Below are 25,185 nucleotides of genomic sequence, written 5' to 3'. Positions count from 1 at the left end.
AGATTTAAAAATAAAGCTCATAACCATGCTGATGGAGCTGCAGAGAAATATGCAAGAGCTAAGGAATGATATCCAGAAGGACATTAAAGAAATGAAACAATCTCTGGAAGGATTTATAAACAGAATGGATAAGATGCAAGAGGCCATTGATGGAATGAAAACCAGAGAACAGGAACGCATAGAACCTGATGTAGAGAGAGATAAAGGGATCTCCAGGAATGAAACAATATTAAGAGACCTGTGTGGCCAATCCAAAAGGAACAATATCTGCATTATAGGGGTAACAGAAGAAGAAGAGAGAAAAAGGGATAGAAAGTATCTTTGAAGAAATAATTGCTGAAAACTTCCCCAAACTGGAGGAGGAAATAATCAATCAGACAATGAAAGTGTACAGAACTCCCAACAGAAAGGACCCAAGGAGGACAGCACCAAGACACATAATAATTAAAATGGCAAAGATCAAGGACAAGGATAGAGTTTTAAAGGCAGCTAGATAGAGTAAAAAGGTCACCTACAAGGGAAAACCCATCAGGCTATCATCAGACTTCTCAACAGAAACCTTATAGGCCAGAAGAGAATGGCATGATATATTTAATGCAATGAAAGAGCTTGAACCAAGAATACTGTAACCAGCACGACTATCATTTAAATATGAAGGAGGGATTAAACAATTCCCAGACAAGCAAAAGTTGGAATTTGCCTCTCACAAACCACCTCTACAGGATATTTTAGAGTGACTGCTCTAGATGGGAGCACTCCTAAGAATAAGTAGATGTCACCAGAGAAAATAAAATCACAGCAAAGAAAGCAGACCAACCAAATACTAACTAAAGGCAGAAAATAAAATCAACTACCCACAAAAGCAGTTAAAGAAAGCACAAAAGAGCACAGAATAAAACAACCAACATATAAAGAATGGAGGAGGAGGAATAAGAAGGGAGAAAAATAAAGAATGACCAGACAGTGTTTAAAATAGTTCAATAAGTGAGTTAAGTTAGATAGTAACATACTAAAGAAGCTAACCTTGAACCTTTGGCAACCACGAATCTAAAGCCTACAAAGGCAATAAGTACATATCTTTCAATAATCACCCTAAATGTAAATGGACTGAATGCACCAATCAAAAGACACAGAATAATAGAATGGATAAAAAAGCAAGACCCATTTCAATGCTGCTTACAAGAGACTCACCTCAAACCCAAAGACTATAGGAACAAAGAAAGACTGAAGGAACAAAACAGCACCAGAATCATAGAACCTAAGAATGGACTAACAGTTACGAAAGGGAAAGGGACTGGGGAGAAAGAGAGGGAAGGGAGGGATAAGAGTGGGGAAAAAGAAAGGGGACATTACGATTAGCATGCATAATGTGTGCAGGGGGGGCATGGGGAGGGCTGTGCAACACAGAGAAGAGAAGTAGTGATTCTACTGCATCATACTATGCTGATGGACAGTACTGTAATGGGGTTAGTGGGGGGGATTTGGTGAAGGGGAGACCCTAGTAAACATAATATTCTTCATGTAACTGTAGATTAATGACAACAAAATAAATAAATAAGTAAATAAATAAATAAATAAGACACAGAGCAACAGAATGGGTAAAAAAGCAAGACCCATCTATATGCTGCTTACAAGAGACTCACCTCAAACACAAAGACATGCACAGATTAAAAGCCAAGGGATGGAAAAACATATTTCATGCAAACAACAGGGAGAAAAATGCAGGTGCTGCAATACTAGTATCAGACAAAATAGACTTCAAGACAAAGAAAGTAACAAGAGATAAAGAAGGACATTACATAATAATAAAGGTCTCAGTCCAACAAGAGGATATAACCATTATAAACATATATGCATCCAATACAAGAGCACCAATATATGTGAAACAAATACTAACAGAATTAAACGAGGAAATAGAATGCAATGCATTCATTTTGGGAGACTTTAACACACCACTCACTCCAAAGGATAGATCCACCAGACAGAAAATAAGTAAGGACACAGAGGCACTGAACAACACACTAGAACAGATGGACCTAATAGACATCTATAGAACTCTACATCCAAAAGCAACAGGATATACATTCTTCTCAAGTGCACATGGAATATTCTCCAGCATAGACCACATACTAGGCCACAAAAAGAGCCTCAGTAAATTCCAAAAGATTGAAATCCTACCAACCAACTTTTCAGAACACAAAGGTGTAAAACTAGAAATAAATTGTACAAAGAAAGCAAAAAGGCACAGAAACACATGGAAGCTTAACAACATGCTCCTAAGTAATCAATGGGTCAATGAACAAATTAAAATGGATATCCAGCAATATACGGAAATAAATGACAACAACAACACAAAGCCCCAACTTCTGTGGGACGCAGCAAAAGCAGTCATAAGAGGAAAGTATATAGCAATCCAGGCATATTTTTATTTATTTCGTTATTTTTTCTTTGAGAGGGCATCTCTCATATTTATTGATGAAATGGTTGTTAACAACAATAAAATTCTGTATAGGGGACTCAATGCACAATCATTAATCAACCCCAAGCCTAATTCTCAACAGTCTCCAATCTTCTGAAGCATAATGAACAAGTTCTTACATGGTGAACAAGTTCTCACATAGTGAATAAGTTCTTACATGGTGAACAGTGCAAGGGCAGTCATATCACAGAAACTTTCAGCTTTGATCATGCATCATGAACTATAAACAATCAGGTCAAATATGATTATTCATTTGATTTTTATACTTGATTTATATGTGAATCCCACATTTCTCCCTTATTATTATTATTATTATTATTATTTCTTTAAATAAAATGCTGAAGTGGTAGGTAGATGCAAGATAAAGGTAGAAAACATAGTTTAGTGCTGTAAGAGGGCAAAAGTAGATGATCAGGTCTGTGCCTATAGACTAAGTATTAATCCAAGCTAGACAAGGGCAACAAAACATCCACATATGCAGAAGATTTCTCTCAAAACAGGGGGGGTGAGGTTCTAAGCCTCACTTCTGTTGATCCCCAATTTCTCACCTGATGGCCCCCCTGCGACTGTGCCTGTCTTAAGTTGTTCCTCCCTTGAGGAATCTTACCCGTCTCTGGCTAACCAGTCATCTTCCGGGGCCAAGCAGGGAAATATAAAGTTGATAAGTGAGAGAGAAGAAATATTCTTTGAAAAGGTTAGCTTTTTACTTCTTTGCATATTTATGCCCTGTGGCTTCTATGCCCAGCATTTGTCTTGAGGTATCTTTACCACTTGGAAGAATTATGATACTCAGTAAATTTGATATGTGGCACGAATTCTATTTAAGGGTTGTAATTAGGAAGGAAGAAGAAAAGCTATAGAAGTAGTAGACAGAAGAAAACATGGGAAGATTGATTATTTCTTTGACATATCTTCTTGTAGAGTAACATAAGCATGTATAGGTTTTAAACTACTAATTAAATTGTGTACACACATTAACATAATAGGAATACAGCTACATAACAAAAGCAGACCTACAATTACCAGCCATATCCAGTGAAACCAAGAAAACCAGTTAGGCACCCTAGGCACTTGTGAAAACTTATCAATGATATGATGGATATTGTCTAACTGAATTTGAATAGTTTGAGAAAAATCAGACAAATTAAAACAACACATTCCTGGGAACTGTTCACATCCCATATCTTCTTTTAACAGTAGATGGCCTATAGTCGCACGATTTTGGAGCGCTGCAACTTCCACTTCTCCTAATTCTTGGTTGAGTTCCAACAGTATAGATCCAGTCAAATTTGTTGTTTTACTGTATGCACAGGCCAGCTTAGATATCTCCTTCATTCCAATGGCAAGTCCAGGAACCGGTGGGATGAATGCAGCTACAACTGCAACAGCACCAGGATCTTTGTTGAATTTTTTTGATAATCATCTTCTGGAATGACTCTTCCAGAGGATGTTGATGTTGGAAGTTCTTCTTCATGTCGTACCTTAATTCGTTTTCTGGGTAGCCAAATTAGGCTTTGATCCTCTGTATAAACACAAACAAACCCTTTGCCCACACTTTTATATGACCTTTATACCATTGTGAATAACTTATTGGAGATCACCACACAGGAACTGCTTTTTTTTTTTTAAGAGAAAGTAATATTATCAGAAAAATGTACTTCCATAACTGATCATCTGACTCCCTTTAAATGATCAAAATGAAGGATATGTAAAGCATGCATTAATCACTGATTTACAGTTAGTTTTAACCTATCAGGGAGTAATCCACTTTTCTTTCTCTCTTTTTTTGTTATCATTAATCTACAATTATATGAAGAATATTATGTTTACTAGGCTCCTCCCTATACCAAGTTCCCCCCAAAAACCCCATTATAGTCACTGTTCATCAGCATAGCAAAATGTTGTATAATCACTACTTGTCTTCTCTGTGTTGTACAGCTCTCCTCTTTCTACCAACCCCCCATTATGCATGCTAATCATAATACCCCCTTTCTCCTTCCCCTCCCTTCCCACACATCCTCCACAGTCCCTTTCCCTTTGGAACCTGTTAGTCCATTCTTGGGATCTGTGATTCTGCTGCTGTTCTGTTCCTTCAGTTTTTCCTTTGTTCTTATACTCCACAGATGAGTGAAATCATTTGGTATTTCTCTTTCTCTGCTTGGCTTATTTCACTGAGCAAAATACCCTCTAGCTCCATCCATGTTGTTGCAAATGGTAGGATCTGTTTTTTTCTTATGGCTGAATAATATTCCATTGTGTATATGTACCATATCTTCTTTATCCACTCAGCTACTGATGGACACTTAGGTTGCTTCCATTTCTTGGCTATTGTAAATAGTGCTGAGATAAACATAGGGGTGCATCTGTCTTTTTCAATCCTGAGTACTGCATTCTTAGGGTAAATTCCTAAGAGTGGAATTCCTGGGTCAAATGGTAAGTCTATTTTGAGCATTCTGAGGAAACTCCATACTGCTTTCCACAATGGTTGAACTAATTTACATTCCCACCAGCAGTGTAGGAGGGTTTCCCTTTCTCCACAACCTCGCCAACATTTGTTGTTGTTTGACATTTGGATGGTAGCCATCCTTATTGGTGTGAAGTGATACCTCATTGTGGTTTTAATTTGCATTTCTCTGATAATTAGCGATGTGGAGCAGCTTTTTATGCGTCTGTTTGCCAGCTGAATTTCTTTTTTGGAGAACTGTCTGTTCAGTTCCTCTGCCCATTTTTTAATTGGATTATTTGTTTTTGTTTGTTGAGTTGGGTGAGCTCTTTATATATTTTGGATGTCAAGCCTTTATTGGATCTATCATTTACAAATATATTCTCCCATACTGTAAGGTACCCTTTTGTTCTATTGATGGTGTCTTTTGCTGTACAGAAGCTTTTCAGCTTAATATACTCCCACTTGTTCATTTTTGCTTTTGTTTTCCCTTCCCGGGGAGATATGTTCAAGATGAGGTCACTCATGTTTATGTCTAAGAGATTTCTGCCTATGTTTTGTTCTAAGAGTTTTATGGTTTCATGACTTACATTCAGGACTTTGATCCATTTCTAATTTACTTTTGTGTATGGGGTTAGACAGTGATCCAGTTTCATTCTCTTACATGTAGCTGTCCAGTTTTGCCAGCAACATCTGTTGAAGAGACTGTAATTTCCCCATTGTATGTCCATGGCTCCTTTATCATATATTAATTGGCCATATATGTTTGGGTTAATGTTTGGAGTCTCTATTCTGTTCCACTGGTCTGTGGCTCTGTTCTTGTCACAGTACCAAATTGTCTTGATTACTGTGGCTTTGTAGTAGAGCTTGAAGTTGGGGAGTGAGATCCCCTCCACCACTTTATTCTTCCTTCTCAGGATTGCTTTGGCTATTCACAGTCTTTGGCAGTTCCATATGAATTTTTTCAACTATTTTTTCCAGTTCGTTGAAGAACACTGTTCATAATTTGATAGCGGTTGCATCAAATCTGTATATTGCTTTGCGCAGGATGGCCATTTTGACAATATTAATTCTTCCTAGACAGGAGCATGGGATGAGTTTCCATTTCTTAGTGTCCTCTTTAATTTCTCTTAAGAGTGTCTTGTACTTTTCAGGGTACAGGTCTTTCACTTCCTTGGTTAGGTTTATTCCTAGGTATTTAATTCTTTTTGATGCTATTGTGAATGGAATTGTTTTCCTGATTTCTCTTTCTATTAGTTCATTGTTAGGGTATAGGAAAGCCAGAGATTTCTGTGTGTTAATTTTATATCCTGCAACTTTGCTGTATTGCAATATCTGTTCTACTAGTTTTGGAGTGGAGTCTATAGGGTATTTTATGTACAATATCATGTCATCTGCAAATTGTGAATTTAACTTCTTCTTTACTAATCTGGATTCCTTGTATTTCTTTGGTTTGTCGAATTGCCGTGGCTGGGACCTCCAGTACTATGTTAAATAACATTGGGGAGAGTGGACATCCCTGTCTTGTTCCCGATCTCAGAGGAAAAGCTTTCAGCTTCTCGCTGTTCAGTATGATCTTGGCTGTGGTTTTATCATATATGGCCTTTATTATGTTGAGGTACTTGCCGTCTATACCTATTTTGCTGAGAGTTTTTATCATGAATGGATGTTGAATTTCGTCGAATGCTTTTTCAGCATCTATGGAGATGATCATGTGGTTTTTGTCCTTCTTTTTGTTGATGTGGTGGATGATGTTGATGGATTTTCTAATGTTGTAACATCCTTGCATCCCTGGGATGAATCCCACTTTTTCATGGTGTATAATCCTTTTGACATATTTTTGAATTCTGTTTGCTAATATTTTGTTGAGTATTTTTACATCTACATTCATCAGGGATATTGGTCTGTAATTTTCTTTTTTGGTGGGGTCTTTGCCTGGTTTTGGTATTAGAGTGATGTTGGCTTCATAGTATGACTTTGGGAGTATTCCCTCCTCTTCTATTTTTTGGAAAACTTTAAGGAGAATGGGTATTATGTCTTCTCTGTGGGTCTGATAAAATTCCAAGCTAATCCACTGGCCTGGGGATTTTGTTCTTGGGTAGTTTTTTGATTACTGTTTCAATTTCTTTGCTCATAATTGGTTTGTTTAACTTTTGTGTTTCTTCCTTGGTCAGTCTTAGAAGGTTGTATTTTTCTAGGAAGTTTTCCATTTCTTCTAGGTTTTGCTGCTTGTTAGAATATAGGTTTTCATAGTAGTCTTTAATAATTCTTTGTATTTCTGTGGAGTCTCTTGTGATTTTTCCATTCTCATTTCTGATTCTGTTGATGTGTGTTGATTCTCTTTTTCTCTGAATAACTTTGGCTAGAGTCTTATCTATTTGTTTATTTTCTCAAAGAACCACCTCTTGGTTTCATTGATTTTTTCTATTGTTTTATTCTTCTCAATTTTGTTTATTTCTTCTCTGATCTTTATTATGTCCTTCCTTCTGCTGACATTAGGCCTCATTTGTTCTTCTTTTCCAGTTTCGATAATTGTGATGTTAGACTATTCATTTGTGATTGTTCTTCCCTCTTCAAGTGTGCCTGGATCGCTATATACTTTCCTCTTAAGACTGCTTTCGCTGCGTCCCACAGATGTTGGGGCTTTGTGTTGTTTTTGTAATTTGTTTCCATATATTCCTTGATCTCTATTTTAATTTGGTCATTGATCCATTGATTATTTAGGAGCATGTTGTTAAGCCTTCATGTGTTTGTGAGCCTTTTTGTTTTCTTTGTAGAATTTATTTCTAGTTTTATACCTTTGTGGTCTGAAAAGTTGGTTGGTAGAATTTCAATATTTTGGAATTTACTGAGGCTCTTTTTGTGACCTAGTACGTGCTCTATTCTGGAGAATGTTCCATGTGCACTTGAAAAGAATGTGTATCCTGTTGCTTTTGGATGTAGAGTTCTATAGATGTCTATTAGGTCCATCTGTTCTAGTGTGTTGTTCAGTGCTTCCGTATCTTTACTTATTTTTTGTCCATTGGATATATCCTTTGGGGTGAGTGGTGTGTTGAAGTCTCCTAAAATGAATGTAGTGCTTTCTATTTCCTCCTTTAGTTCTGTTAGTATTTGTTTCACATAGGCTGGTGCTCCTGTGTTGGGTGCATATATATTTAGAATGGTTATATCCTCTTGTTGGACTGAGCTCTTTATCATTATGTAATGTCCTTCTTTATCTCTTATTACTTTCTTTGTTTTGAAGTCTATTTTGTCTGATATTAGTACTGCAACCCCTGCTTTCTACTCTCTGTTGTTTGCCTGAAATATGTTTTTCCATCCCTTGTCTTTTAGTCTGTGCATGTCTTTGGGTTTGAGGTGAGTTTCTTGTAAGTATCATATAGATGGGTCCTGCTTTTTTATTCATTCTATTATTCTTTGTCTTTTGGTTGGTGCATTCAGTCCATTTACATTTAGGGTGACTATTGAAAGATATGTACTTATTGCCATTGCAGGCTTTAGATTTGTGGTTACCAAAGGTTCAAGGTTAACCTCTTTAGTATCTTACTGCCTAACTTAGCTCGCTTATTGAGCTGTTATATACACTGTCTGGAGATTCATTTCTTCTCTCCCTTCTTATTCCTCCTCCTCCATTCTTTATATGTTGGTTGTTTTATTCTGTGCTCTTTTGTGTTTCCTTTAACTGATTTTAGTGGGTAGTTGATTTTATTTTTTACCTTTATTTAGTATTTGGTTGGTCTGCTTTCTTTGCTGTGATTTTATTTTCTCTGGTGACATCTGTTTAGTCTTAGGAGTGCTCCCGTCTAGAACAGTCCCTCTAAAATACCCTGTAGAGTGGCCGAGTGGTTAAGGTGATGGACTAAAATACCCTGTAGAGGTGGTTTGTGGGATGCAAATTCCCTCAAGTTTTGCTTGTCTGGGAATTGTTTAATCCCTCCTTCATATTTAAATGATTGTTGTGCTGGATACAGGATCCTTGGTTCAAGGCCCTTCTGTTTCATTGCATTAAATATATCATGCCATTCTCTTCTGGCCTGTAAGGTTTCTGTTGAGAAGTCTGATGATAGCCTGATGGGTTTTCCTTTATAGGTGACCTTTTTCTCCCTAGCTGCCTTTAAAACTCTTTCCTTGTCCTTGATCTTTGCCATTTTAATTATTATGTGTCTTGGTGTTGTTCTCCTTGGGTCCTTTATGTTTGGATTTCTGTGTATTTCCCTGGTCTGTTGGATTATTTCCTCCCCCAGTTTGGGGAAGTTTTCAGAAATTATTTCTTCAAGGACATTTTCTATCCCTTTTTCTCTCTCTTCTTCTTCTGATACCCTTATAATGCAGATATTGTTCCCTTTGGATTGGCCACACAGTTCTCTTAATATTGTTTCATTCCTGGAGATCCCTTTATCTCTCTCTGCATCAGCTTCTATGCGTTCCTGTTCTCTGGTTTCTATTCCATCAATGACCTCTTGCATATTATCCATTCTGCTTATAAATCCTTCCAGAGTTTGTTTCACTTCTGTAATATCCTTCTGGATGCCTGTAATCTCCCTCCGGACTTCATTCCTTAGCTCTTCTATATTTCTCTGCATCTCCGTGAGCATGTTTATGATTTTTATTTTGAGTTCTTTTTCAGGAAGTATGGTTAGGTCTGTCTCCTTCTCAGGTGTTGACTCTGTTATCTTGGTCTGCCTGAAATTTTGCCTTTTCATGGGATAGTTTGCAGAGCTAGCACAAGTGACAGCTGGAAGAACTTTCCTTCTTGCTGGTTTATAGCCTTCCTTTCCTGGGGGAACAGCGACCTGTAGTGGCTTGTGCTGGGCAGCTGCGTGCAGACAGGGCTTCTGATTCTTGCCTGGCTGCTATGGCGTTTATCTCCCCTGTTGCTGTGAGCATGGCCTGCCTCGGGCTGCTGCTCCGATATGGTGGAACCACGTTGGAGGGGGAGCAGCCGGGAGGCTATTTATCTTCGTGAGGGGCCTCCGTGCTCCCTGTTGCCCAGGGGGTTAGAGTGCCAGAGTTCCCCAGATTCCCTGCTGCTGGACTAAGTGTCCCAGGACGCTTTCATCTGGCTGTGAGGTCCCTGTCCCTTTAAGACTTCCAAAATGCACTTGCTTTTCTTTGTCCCCAGGGCGCCAGCTTTAGCGACCAACTCACAGGTCTTACTGTACTGTTTCCCTAGTATACAGGACCCCACACATGCACTGTGTCTGTGCTCTGGTCTGGATGGCTAGGTCTTGGTGTTTAGCAGTCCTGGGCTTCCTCTCCTTCCCCGCTCCGACTCCTCTCCACCAGCCCGGAGCTGGGGTGTGTGGCACTCAGGTCCCACCAGGCTGGGGCTTGTATCCTACCCACTTCGTGAGGTGCTGGGTTCTCGCAGGTGTGGATGTGGTCTGGATGTTGTCCTGTGTCTTCTGGTCTCTCTTTTAGGAAGAGTTGTCTTTGTTGTATTTTCAAAAATATATGTGGTTTTGGGAGGAGATTTCTGCTGCTCTACTCACGCCACCATCTTGGCTCCAACTCCCCAATCCAGGCATATTTAAAGAAGGAAGAACAATCCCAAATGAATAGTCTAATGTCACAATTATCGAAATTGGAAAAAGAAGAAAAAATGAGGCCTAAGTTCTGCAGACTGAGGGACATAATAAAGATCCGAGAAGAAATAAATAAAATTGAAAAGAATAAAACAATAGAAAAAAATCAATGAAACCAAGAGATGATTCTTCAAGAAAATAAACAAAATAGATAAGCCTCTAGCCAGACTTATGAAGAGAAAAAGAGAATCAAGACACATCAACAGAATCAGAAACAAGAAAGGAAACATCACAACGGACCCCACAGAAATACAAAGAATTCTTAGAGAATACTATGAAAACCTATATGCTAGCAAGCTGGAAAACCTAGGAGAAATGGACAACTTTCTAGAAAAATAAGACTTTTCCAGACTGACACAGAAAGAAGCAGAAAATCTAAACAGACCAATTACCAGCAATGAAATTGAATCAGTAATCAAAAAACTACCCAAGAACAAATCCCCCGGGTCAGATGGATTCACCTCAGAATTTTATCACTCATACAGAGAAGATATAATACCCATTCTCCTTAAAGTGTCCAAACAATAGAAGAGGAGGGAATACTCCCAAACTCTTTCTATGAAGCCAACATCACCCTAATACCAAAACCAGGCAAAGACCCCACCAAAAAAGAATACTACAGAACAATATCCCTGATGAAGATAGATGCAAAAATACTCAACAAAATATTATCAAACTGAATTCAAAAATACTTCAAAAGGATCATACACCATGTCCAAGTGGGACTCATCCCAGGGATGCAAGGATGGTACAACATTTGAAAATCCATCAACATCATCCACCACATCAGCAAAAAGAAGGACAAAAACCACATGATCATCTCCATAGATGCTGAAAAAGCATTCTAAAAAATTCAAAATCCATTCATGATAAAAACCCTGAACAAAATGGGCAGAGAGGGCAAGTACCTCAACATAATAAAGGCCATATATGATAAACCCACAGCTAAAATCATACTAAGCAGTGAGAGGCTGAAAGCTTTTCCTCTACGATCAGGAACAAGACAGGGATGTCCACTCTCCCCACTGTTATTCAACATAGTACTGGAGGTCCTAGCCACGGCAATTAGACAAAACAGAGAAATACAAGGAATCAAGATTAGTAAAGAAGAAGTCAAACTGTCACTATTTGCAGATGACATGATACTGTACATAAAAAACCCTAAAGGCTCCACTCCAAAACTACTAGAACTGATATCAGAATACAGCAAAGTTGCAGGATATAAAATTAACACACAGAAATCTCTAGCTTTCCTATACCCTAACAATGAACTAATAGAAAGAGAAATCAGGAAAACAATTCCATTCACAATAGCATCAAAGAGAATTAAATACCTAGGAATAAACCTAACCAAGGAAGTGAAAGACCTATACCCTGAAAACTACAAGACACTCTTAAGAGAAGTTAAAGAGGACACTAACAAATGGAAACTCATCCCATGCTCCTGTCTAGGAAGAATTAATATTGTCAAAGTGGCCATCCTGCCCAAAGCAATATGCAGATTTGATGCAACCCCTATCAGATTACCAACAGCATTCTTCAACGAACTGGAAAAAATAGTTCAAAAATTCATATGGAACTGCCAAAGACCGTGAATAGCCAAAGCAATCCTGAGAAGGAAGAATAAAGTGGTGGAGGGGATCTCACTCCCCAACTTGAAGCTCTACTACAAAGCCACAGTAATCAAGACAGTTTGGTGCTGGGACAAGAACAGAGCCATAGACCAGTAGAACAGAATAGAGACTCCAAACATTAACCCAAACATATATGGCCAATTAATATATGATAAAGGAGCCATGGACATACAATGGGGAAATTACAGTCTCTTCAACAGATGTTGCTGGCAAAACTGGACAGCTACATGTAAGAGAATGAAACTGGATCACTGTCTAACCCCACACACAAAAGTAAATTAGAAATGGATCAAAGACCTGAATGTAATTCATGAAACCATAAAATTCTTAGAGAAAACATAGGCAGAAATCTCCTGGACATTAACATGAGTGACTTCTTTGTAATCATGTCTCCCCGGGCAAGGAAAACAAAAGCAAAAATGAACAAGTGGGAGTACATCAAGCTAAAAAGCTTCTGTACAGCAAAGGACACCATCAATAGAACAAAAAGGTATCCTACAGTATGGGACAATATATTCATAAATGACAGATCCAATAAAGGATTGACATCCAAAATATATAAAGAGCTCACACACCTCAACAAACAAAAAGCAAATAATCCAATTAAAAAATGGGCAGAGGAGCTGAATAGACAGTTCCCTAAAGAAGAAATTCAGATGGCCAACAGACACATGAAAAGATGCTCCACATCGCTTGTCATCAGAGAAATGCAAATTAAAACAACAATGAGATATCACCTCACACCAGTAAGGATCGCCATCATCGAAAAGACAAACAACAACAAATGTTGGCGAGGTTGTGGAGATAGGGGAACCCTCCTACACTGCTGGTGGGAATGTAAACTAGTTCAACCATTGTGGAAAGCAGTATGGAGTTTCCTCAGAATGCTCAAAATAGAAATACCTTTTGAGCCAGGAATTCCACTTCTAGGAATTTACCGTAAGAATGCAACAGTCCAGTTTGAAAAAGACAGATGCGCCCCTATGTTTATCGCTGCACTATTTACAATAGCCAAGATATGGAAGCAACCTAAATGTCCATCAGTAGATGAATGGATAAAGAAGATGTGGTACATACACACAATGGAATATTACTCAGCCATAAGAAAAAAACAGATCCTACCGTTTGCAACAACATGGATGGAGCTAGAGGGTATTATGCTCTGTGAAATAATCCAGGCGGAGAAAGACAAGTACCAAATGATTTCACTCATATGTGGAGTATAACAACAAAGGAAAACTGAAGGAACAAAACAGCAGCAGAATCACAGAACCCAAGAATGGACTAACAGTTACCAAATGGAAAGGGACTGTGGAGGATGGGTGGGAAGGGAGGGATAAGGGCGGGGAAAAAGAAAGGGCGCATTACGATTAGCATGTATAGTGGGGGGGCATGGGGAGGGCTGTGCAACACAGAGAAGACAAGTAGTGATTTTACAGCATCTTACTATGCTGATGGACAATGACTGTGAAGGGGTATGTGTGTAGGACTTGGTAAAGGGGGGAGCCTAGTAAACATAATGTTCTTCATGTAATTGTAGATTAATGACACCAAAATAAATTTTATAAAAATCTGGTCTCAAACTAATGTAGTAAATTTTAAATTTCATATAATATATATTTTTTTGGTTTAGGATTTCCATTCAGTTCTTTTTTTCTATTTTCCATTTTTGTACTGAGATTCTCAAACCACTCATTGTCCATATATTCTTGAACAATTTTACAATTGCTTTTAATTCTTTATCTGCTAAATCCAACATCTGGAAAATTTTGAGTTCTGTAGCTACTTTCTGCTCATTTTTTTCTTTATAGATCACATTTTCCTGCCCCTATCCCTGTCCCCCCACTTTTTTCCCCACATGTCTAGTAATTTTTTAATATGTGCTGGAGATTTTGGATGATGAATTGTGAGGATGAAGGATTTTACTGAGTTTTGTTCTGGCAAGCAGATCAAATTACTGATGAATCCTCTTGACCCTGTCTACATTAGTTCAAGGCTTTATTATTATTTTTTTCTAAAATTAAGGTATCATTGATATACAATCTTGTGAAGATTTTGCATGAACAACATTGTGTTTTCAACATTCACCTATATTTTCAAGTCCTCACCCCCCACCATTGCAGTCACTATCAGCATAGTAAGATGCTATAGAGTCATTACTTGTCTTTGTGCTGTATTGCCTTCCCTGTGACCTACCTATATTGTGATTGCTAATTATAGTGCCCAATTCAAGGGTTTGTTGAGCCAGATATATTTGGGGTTTGTCCTTGTCCTAGATCATGACTATTATTCTTGGGAGGGCTACTTATCCCTAAGGCATGGCTTTTCTAGATTATATTTGAATGCCCAGTACCCAGCAAGGTCTCTCAACTCCAGAATGGCTGGGATTCCACTTCCTGCCAGAACAGCCTGACTTTGGTATTTCTGTTCAGCTCTTTGCCACCCAGTAGCTGCTTTCTGTTACCTGTGTGGTTCATGCTAAGTCCAGCACTCAGGCAAGTACCCAAGAGTAACTATTGCACAGACACCTGGATACTTCCTGTATTGCTTTTCCTTAGCTCTACCATGCAACCCCTACAGCCACAACCTACTGGGCTTCATCAGATCATTCAGATCATTGTTTTCTTTTAGGGTTCCACCCCTGGATTATCAAAAAAGTGCCCCAAGGAAGAAAACTGCAGTGAATGTGCAGCACACTTTGTGTATTTCCTGTCTTTCAAGCATCAAAACCAGTGCTCTCTGTGTTCCATACCTGAAAAACATTTCCACTAATTACTTGTCCAATTTTTAGTTGTTTTTGGTGTAAGAATAAGTTCAGCACTGCTTACTCTATCATATAGATAGAAGTAAAATATGCAGTGCATTTTTATGCACAAGTGAAGTAATTAGACTTTGTGGTCCTAGTGTTCAGTATAAATCCCAGAACAACTGGAGCTTAATAAATATTTGTTGGATAAATTTCCAATATTTCAAAGAAAATCAATCTTCAAACTCCATTATTGTTCCACTATAAATGTAGATGATAGGAAAGTTGGAGTAGAGGAAAGTATTAAGTGTTAATATGGCACTTTTTTTATTTAGTTATCTTCATACAAATAGAAATGTTTCTGTACCTATCCAGACTGTTTTATCAATAAACTCTATAGAGGAGGTTGAGAGGCATTGACTCAATGCAGATTACTTTCTAGGGAGAGAGAAAATTGACATCTATGGTATACTTGGCTGTGAAGAAACAACCATGTTGTTGAGAGCAAAAGAAATACACAAGACTTCTTGTGCCAAATAAGGAAAAAGCACCTTGTCAAGAGACTCTTATCCTGTTTGGTTGTGGATGTCATTATCAGCTCTACAGAAGCTGCATAAAGACGCAACTCTATCTCCTTTTTAGCAGCTTTCATCTTGTTTTCTGAGGGATCTCTGTGGTTTCACAGCAGGCCCAGATGGGTCTAAGTAAAATCAGCCAGGGGAATCCTTCCTCTGGTCCTGCAGGTCACACGATGTGACCACCTCAGTGAGGGTTGTCAGCATTGAGCTCAGGCCTCAGTGGGAGGTCTGCTGCCTCTGCTGGCATGGGGACACCTCACAGGTATGCTAACAGAAAACAATGTTCAATCCTTCAAGTTTTCATAATGAAAAAGTTTCCACTTTCCTTGTTTTCAAATTGGCTCTTCCTCCAGAACATTCATTAGGGGAATCTCCTGTGATTCAGTGTCACCGCTTGGATGTCCACTCTTCTCTTTAACCCCTTTAACACCAATTCTCAGTGCATTATATAAAGATACAAATCTCTGTTCTTGTTTCCTAGAGAAACAAAGAGCCAGCAAGTTAAAATTTCTTAATAAATCATGTGACTGTCTATAGTACAAATTTTATTGAAAAATGGACTAGACATCCACTACACAAGACTTCTTGTGCCAAATAAGGAAAAATAGATCTTCCTAGCCACCTGAGTACTTCCTCCTTCAGAAAATTAATTTGATTCAAGATTCTGGAAAGCAAGATGAATAAGATATTAACAAGATTGATGTATGCAAAGGAAGCCAGAATAATAAATATACTGCGCATTATGCAAACCAGAGACAATGTACTTCAAAGCCAGAGTCACTTGAAATCTTGATTACAATAGTTATATATGGAAATACACAGTAATGACAGTGTTCCAGATTAAACATTTAACCTCAGAGCTATCAAATAAAAAATGGTTTAAAAAGAAATATTTAAAGGCAGTTGAAAATCACAACAATGTAGGCATTATTATGAATTTATATGTATTTTTCGGCTTAACAAGTGTGATAAGATGACAAGTGATTGAAGACCCACTGAGTATGTCTGACATGTGCCTTTCTGTCCACAACACACTTTATATGCCTAAGAAGGATGTAAGCTTCTCTATTATAATAAGGCTCACACCCCTCTGGGGAATGAAACAGTCACTAACACACAGCTGTTAGATTCTGTGTAGTAGATACAGAATGAAACATCCTCTATTTAGTTGTTGCCTTTTGTGAAACAGTGTTGAAATTTCCTACTATATACTACTAATAATGGTAATCCCTTACATTTACTTAGTGATATACAGTTTACAACACATTTGAAAATTTAGAGTAACTATGGTTACCATTCATACACCACTGTGTGTTTTAAGAACCTTCTTAAGTGTCTTACATATACTTGTTCATTTAATTCTTATAACAAATCCATGAGATAACCACTGGTCTTCCCATTTTCCAGATTAGAAACTGAGCTTTGAGAGATTAAGCAATTTAACTCAGATCATGTAACTAGTAAGAGGTCAGAGCTGAGATCTGTGTGACTACAGATAACTCTCAAAAACTAGATTGCACTGCCTCATTCGATGTCATAATGAACACATTCTAATGTTAAATAAATATAACTGCTCCCTATCAAGCTCCAAAGTGTTACATACTGACATGATTTGAAAAAATAATACTGTGTACATACATGAAAAGAAAACAATGGAAGAATTTTCTGTTCATTTGCTTAATTATCTTCAGTATTTTCTACACCCCTATGTACTATTTCCTCAGAGTGTGCTGTTCTTCAGCTTGGAAATCCTCCTGGCTACACAGTCAAGAGATAAGCTGTGCTCAGTAGGGGGCTCTGTTCTTCCATCACAAATATTCCACTAAGTGCAGGAGCGAACGCCCGCTTGTGTGTGCATGAGTGTGTATGTGTGTGTGTGTGCGTGTGCATGTGTGTGAGAGACAGAGAAAAGAGAGAGCAATTAGATTCAAGCAGGTCTAAGTTTAGCAAGGTAACATATAGAGGGAGCAGTTGGTTTATCTTGTGGCAAAGGTGGTAGCTCCCATGCACTTACCACCAAGACTTCTGAGTCATGCCTGGATATTAATCTTATTTACTTACTCCTTCATTCATTCAATGAACAATATTTGAGCATCTACTCTACACCAGGCTTTGTGCTAGATGTTGTGCAGTTGGAAGTAAAGAAACATTTCTTGCCTTCATGGAGCTTGTAGTTCAACTAGGAAAGTAGCTATTACACATTATGAAATAGTATGAAAAAGGAAGTTTTGAAAATGGTGACAAAGCCTAAGGCAGAGACCATGAAAGAACAAAGTAGTATTTGGGAGTGGGGGTGTAACTGGGGCTGAAAGAGTTAAAAGCAGCTCTCCTCACTCCTGGCAGGCCAGCAATGGCAGGCTAAGGTTGACTGAGAAAGGTGGCAACATTCCTTTTGGGTCTGCGTTGTTCCTGGAATTTGGAAAGAGAAATCGTTAAAAGACAAGCTAAGGAGAGGAACTGAAAAGCACCACGAGATCCTTCATCAACACTCCCTTGTAGATTTACAGGAATAACTGCATCTGGTGACCATGAAACAACCTAGGAATATGCATCAAATCCTGGATTGCAAAAGATTGACAACTGCATAAGTGCCATCGTGTGTGCTGGCTACATGACAGCTGAAAAACACCCCTTCCCCCTTTCCACTCAGTTATCCTATATAAACTGCCCACTGTAGCAGGCTGGTAAGATGTGTCTTTAGTAGAACAATAGTACTCCCGTCTTCCAATCTGCCTGCTTGTTGGATAAAGCTCTTTCTCTACAGAACACTCTGTCCCTTCATACACTGGCTGAATTGGGTGTCAGTAGAACAGAAGGTTCAGTTACAGGGGAACACTGCCTCCCATCTCTCTCTCTACAGGGGAACACTGCCTCCCATCTCCTGAGGTTTCCATCCTCATTGGGGTCCACAATCACTGCTGCATTTAGCATCTTTCAATTTGTTTTTCATCCTCTGAGTGTCACTCTTGCTCCTCACCCTTCTCATTCAATCTTACCTGCTCGGTTGGTTTGGGAGAGGAACCAGACACACAGAGCCTTGCTCCTTCCATCCCCTGTCTCTTTGGGAGCTCCTACCCACTGGAGTCATAAGCCGTTGTCTGCATCTCCATGCTGCTCCATTATTCCAGGTAGACTCTGCCTTCTGTGAAGGCCTGTGGATTTCAGCTCCCCACTAACCTCCAAGCTGAGCCTGGATGGCAGAGGCCAATTCTGTGGTGCAATATTAGAAATAAATTGTTGCTGCACATTTAAGTCACATTTTTCCATATCAACTTAAAGAATTACACAGATTTTTTAACCCCAATGCATCTTACTCTTCTGTATTATATCTCTAATGGCTCAGAGAATCATTTGAGTGGCAAGAGTAAATTATTGAGCTCCTGTATTGATTTATAAAAAGTATCTTTGAAAATGTTAGGAAACAGTATAAAACCTAAATGTGATTTATTCCCACTAGGATGTTTAAACATTTTAACAGTAAGGTATAAACAAAGGGCCACGTGGTGGAAGCTGCTCAGGCTGCGGGTGAGGGTGGGGGAATTGATAAGGGCCTGGCGATACCTGTTTGAGTTTTTTTTAACCTACCAATAAGAATAAGACAAATGTAAAGGAAAGATATAATGGGCTTAGGCGACGTCCGGGTAAGAGTGTGAACCCTGTAGTACTCAGCCAATGAGGAACCAGGGGAGGGACTCTCGCACTAGGAGATAAATTATTGGCGCCAAACTCCCCAGGTGTGCCTGCCCACCAGACTCCCGATCTTGCAAGACCGTCATTAAAGCCTCGCTCCGCTGTTCTCTTTGTCTCCGTGTCCACTTATTGAATTTGGACCAGTGAGTGTGTTTCTCACAGAAAACATCTCTACTCTAGAAGAATACTAAGAAGCAGAATTTTTCTCATAACCGATTATTTTATTTCCTACAGCGGTTTGAATAAAAGTAGTGCTGGAACGAAAAGTCAAGAAATTGTTCTGTGTTAACTATTGATACCTAAATCCTCTTTAGCCTTTACTACATAGATCATTGTTAATGGTAAATTTAACTTGTGACTTTTTATAAATGAGCTTTCCTTGTTCTATAATATTAAGCCATGGAGATTCATTTCACTTTTTTATCATTACATAATGTTTATACAGGAAAGTTAACAAAAATATAAATGTCCACAGGTATGTGTTGAATTACTGAATTCTCTGAGTTATCACTAGACATCCACTGTTCAAAGTGTGAATTCTGATGAGGAAAACAGTATATACTAGAGCCAACAGGGAAGAGTTCATGGTAAAAAAAAGCTGGGGAAATGCTCTGGAAGGAGAACAGTTTATTTAAAGAGGATTTGGGGTTCAAAGGGCAAATGCATAGTGAAGGTGAATTCAGAGGTGAGGAGATAGGAATATGGGAAAAAAATAGATGATCTCAAGGGCTTTCATTTTGGATGACCATGCAGAGTGATGTGAAGGGAACTAATTGGCTTTGAGGTTCCAAAATGAACTATAGGGAAGAGCTATTTGGAGATGCCTGGACTTTAGTTTTCTTTTTTTTAGATACTTATGGGAATGCTAATTGGCTTAATTCTGTTCACTATCAGTTGGAACAGAGAAATGTTGGAGGGAGAGGATAGCAAGAGATTTTGTGCTTCAGAAATTGCAATTCTGAAATACCTTGGTTGTGATAATTAGAGCTATCCTCAAAGCATACAGATGTAATCTTAAATTCTTTTCACATTTGTGTCTCTGTGCTCTTTTTTTTCCTAAGTAACGTGGAAGCTATTATATTTTAAGAATCATACTTTCTAATCCCTTTATCTTTCTTATTCCCACATCCTTCACTTCATGGTACAGAATTTTATATTTTGGTGTAACTTTTGAATATATGACATAATATCTTCTGGTTATAAACTTCTTTAAAGCTGGAATTTCAATCATCCTTAGTTATAACCTTTTATTTATTTGGTAACACTTAATAAACATTTGCTGAGCTACAAAAGCAGAGTTAAATTGAACAGTGGAGACTCAGGTATTGTCATCCTTCATAAGCTTACAGAAGGCAAAAGAAAAACACGCCACTTGCTGGCATGGAAACCAAACAATTCTGCATGAATGTTCATTCACTCTTGGTGCCCTGGGCTGTAGACATCCCACATAGATGCTTACATCTACCTTCCACCCCAGTGAGAACATTCTCTGTGAAATAACAGACTATGCCAAGAACTGTCAAAGTCAACAGCCATAGATGTTAATGACATTTTTTCTTGTTTTTGCCCAGTAAGCCTAGCTTCAACAGACTTTAAGATTGCAGCAGAGAGAAGGTATGCTTTTCTCTATGGCCCTTGCAGCCTTATTGTATATTTCATTAACATGAAAAAGAAGAATTTTAAAAAGTACTAAGTGTTTTCTGTTGTTAAGAACTTGCTTCTAAGACGTTTCACTTTGTGTGAAAATTGTATGCTGATATTCCATGATCTCTGGACCCCAGAAAGGATATTCTTAACTGGCAGAGAAGGAAGCAATATGATGCTGAATGACAGTTACTTAACAATGATTTTCAGCTTCTGTTATTATTTTGTAAGAAATGTTTACATTTTTAAATAATTATAGATTTACAGAAAAATTGTACAGACAGAACAGAGGAAGTTCCTATATACTTCTCACCAAGTTTCCCCTTTTATAAACATCTCACCTTAGTATGACATATTTGGCACAATTAATGAACCAATATTGATATATTATTATTAACGTACATACTTCATGTCAGAACTCTCTAGTTTTTCCCCTTATGTCCTTTTTCTTTTTCCAGGATCTCACCCAGAATACTTATTATCAAAACACCATTACACATAATTATCAGGTCTCCTTACACTATTCTTGAAAGTTAGATATGTTGTGTCAAGTAATAGACACTAAGGTGAGAAGGGCTTCGGTGGACAGACTTGTTAATTGGGCTGGAAGTCGGGCTATGTTAATGTTCACTCTTCCTGCAGGTGTCGGAGACTTGAATCCCTCCAGAGTCCATGTTTTTTCTCTACCTCCTTGATTTGAGGCTTTTCTAAGTACTCTCCCTCAGAGAGAGTCTGTGTGTTGCAGCTTTCAGCCGCGGTCCACTGTTAACCTACTGAGTCCTGTTGGTGTTCATGGCATTCTATAATTTGTGATTAAATCTCACTCTTTTAGTGGACTTGTGTCTTGGGGCTGTGACCTTCCCAAATATTTCTCCAGTGGCATAGCCTTTTCCCCCCTGTTTCCTACTCCCTTCCTTCCTGCAATATTGTCAATTTCCCTGAAGCCCTGATCTCTGTTGACTATGCTTTTTCCCCTTTTGTGAGTCTGTTCCAGAAATATTTATATAGCATCTACCATGTTCCAGGTACTGCTTTGGCACTGGATGAATGATTTAGTAATGAGAAAAAATTGATGTTGCAGGAGAAATTGAGGATAATTTCTGTAACAATATCTATGATTATGAGATAGAGGATGTGATCCAGTTTACAAGTGGAGAAGCAGTCTCTAGATAGTTGCTTGCACATTTGATTATAGGAACTCATAACAGGAAAGGAGACAATAATTTGGCCCAGATATGAGTTGTGAGTAGGGTGGTTCATTTGACTTCACGGGTGACTGGAGTCAGGAAGGTCATCACAAACAGACAGCTGGTTTCTTTCTCTTCCTCTCTTTCTCTGATTCTCGTGCTTCATGGTTTCTTATAACTTCGGTTTGCTTCATTCTCCATCCTTTCTGAAGTCTGATATCCAATGCTTAAGCAGGGATAAGATAGGAAATAGCTCTAGGAATTCTTTTAGGTCATTAGCTTGAGAGCTTAGAGTTGCTGTTCCTCAATTACAAACTTCTAGTAAAAAAGAGTTCTATGATTTTCCCATTTGAGGTTAGGTGTCTACCACTATTTTAATTATCTATAGCCAGTAATTAGCCTCACTGGTCACTTTGCAGGGATGGTGAAGAATAACACTCTGTGAAGCAGATATGAGCAGATTCTGTAAGGGTATGTGGAGTTGGGGAGGAAATAATTTCAATTTCTAGCAAATGTGCATATGTTTATGTGTGCAGGGCATGCATGTAAAACATTCAAAGCTATTCTGTAAATTTCACTTAACATCTTTAAAATAAAGTTCTGCCCAAGTGAATTTAGGGTTTGACTTTGGAATTAAGAATAAGAAAATCATATTTTAGATTATAGGTTAAATTATTGATGCATAATTTAAATTATCATAGTTTAAATTATTGGTACATTTTCTCTTTCTAGATTTGGATTCCTTACTCAAAAATATAGTTGAATACATATTGCCAGGTGAATTCTGCAGTGTGAGGGTGAACCATTGTCCTGTTATGTGCTGAAGCCATCACTGTTCCATGCCTCTAGTCCTTTTACCATAACCCAAAATGCTTTTTTTTTAAGCTAGTCTTTCAGCCCAGATAGCATCTTTTGTTATGCTTGGTGACCACTTAAGACAAAAGGAATGCTGCTTTGATCTAACACATGCTAACACTAGCTGTATTATTGGGTGTTGTTGGAACTATTACCAAAAAAAGTCTTTGTTCCTTTGGCAGAAAGCAAAATTGCATAAGCAGTAAAAAGCCACAGGATAAAAATTCTATTTTGGATTTATGAATATTATTATTTCTTCATTACTGTATCTTAGAATCTATCCAGAAACAAATGTGCCTTAAGTTTAGAGAAGTGGTAAGAGCCCTAAATGAGAACAAAAGTGGGGAGATAGATAATCCTTCTGTTAGTATGTTTTATTAGCACATGTGGCTTCTAATTGTTCACCAGTTAGCTAGCGTCCCTTCCTTCCTTAGTGTTAGAGCTCCCAGTTTTTATCTAGGCACAGACAATAGGAATAAAGACTACATGTTCTGGTTCTCATTTGCTGCAGCTAGAAGTGACTATAACTAACTTCCAGGAAGTTTCCTTAAAAGACAAGTTTGTCCCCTTCTTCATGCCTTCTCTTTTTCCCACTAGCTGGAATTGGGATGAGATGGCTAAGCAGCAATAATGGATCATGAAGTAGAAGCCACAAATAGAGGATGCAAAGTTGCAAAATAAAGGGGGCTTGGGTACTTAACACTTCTGAGCTTTCATACTTGCCCAGACTATTTTGTTCCTGTAGCAGTTCTCCATTGCCATAGTAATACCGAATCAGAAATATTCACAAAACCTCAGTGATATACAGAAATGCTTATTTCTCACACATTTGTGAGGTTCAGCTGATTGGAGTCTGGGCTCCCTCATGCTGTAGAACTTGAAGAATTAAAAGTTAGCATAAGCACAGCCATCTTAAAGGCTCAAACACCATTTTCTAACCTAGAAAGAGAAAAATTACTAGAACTTTGAAAAACAAGTTAGTCAGCCAGTGTTAACTGTAGTGACCTTTAGTTAGCCAACCTCAATCAGTTAAGCTTATCTTGCTAGAACCACCCTAAACATTCCGAAAGTAATTTTATCTAACCAGACCCCCAGGATGAGGCGTCAGCCGAAAACTTATGTGTCTATGAAAAAAAACACTGTATTGTGACTGTAGAAAATACTGCCCCTTTGAAAATGCTATAAAAACTTCTGGCTTTGTGAATTCGGGGTCCTTGTTGAGACCCACTGCGTCGGGCTAACGCATAGACTCAAGCTAGCTGGCCTCTGAATAAATTCCTCTTGCTTGTTGCATCAAGAGACGCCTTCCGTGAGTGATTTGGGGCGGCCTCCTCCTCTGAAAGAATCCAACATTTGGGGGCTCGTCCGGGATCGTGCGCTCACCCCGCTTCACTCCCGAAGCCGTTCTTAGAAGAGGTAAGATTAGTGGCGCCTTGAGTTGTCTGTGTTCTGTGTTCTGCTTTTCAGTGAGACCGGTCAGAGTTCTGAAAAAGGTACCCTCTGTCTGGCAGTCTTCCCAGTCCCGTAAGGGGTCGCGACTGCGGTCGGTAGACGTACTTAGAGCACCGCAGGCTGCAACCCTGGGGGACGCCCCAGGGAGTTTGGAGGGCCAGAGACGCCTGGTGGCCTCCCACCTGTTTTTCCGCAAAAGTGAACCGGATGAGATAAAGTTAGTTTTTGGGCGCCGAGAGTATCAGCCCACTGATTCCTTCCAGTTCTTGGTCAGAAATCTGAGGAAGACAAAAAGCGGCCACTGTGTGTCTAATCTCTGTGTGTCTCTGTTTTATGTGTCCTTTACGTGTCTAATAATTGTTATACTGGCAATGGGACAGACCGTGACGACCTCCCTTAGCCTGACGTTAGGTCATTAGACAGAAGTGAGAGCAAGGGCGCATGACTTGTCGGTAGAAGTTAAAAAAGAGCTGTGGCAGACTTTCTGTACCTCCGAGTGGCCCACTTTTAACGGTGGATGGCCCCCGGAGGGGACTTTTGACCTCTCCACTCTGCTTGCAGTAAAAGCTGTTGTTTTCCAGAATTCAACTCGGAGACATCTGGATCAGCAGCCCTACATTATGGTCTGGCAAGAATTGGTGGAAAATCCACCGCCCTGAGTAAAGCCCTGGGTCCGAAAGAAAGCGAACTCTCGAGTCTTATTGGCTCAGGCTCAACCTTGGGGAAAAGGGAAAGAGACCACCAAAATACACCCTGACACTCAAGACTTGCTCATGGTTGATGATCCCCCTCCTTACCCTCCTGCCTCTGCCCCGGTGCCCGAGGCCCCGGCGGCCGAGGCCCCAGTGCCTCCGGCCCCGGCACCTCCGATGCCTCTAGCCTCTGGTACCGA

The sequence above is a fragment of the Manis pentadactyla genome, chromosome 12 (genome assembly GCF_030020395.1).
Source record: "Manis pentadactyla isolate mManPen7 chromosome 12, mManPen7.hap1, whole genome shotgun sequence".
NCBI classification, from domain to species: domain Eukaryota; kingdom Metazoa; phylum Chordata; class Mammalia; order Pholidota; family Manidae; genus Manis; species Manis pentadactyla.
The sequence above is the reverse complement of the archived record's forward strand: the minus strand, read 5'-3'. Positions refer to the sequence as shown.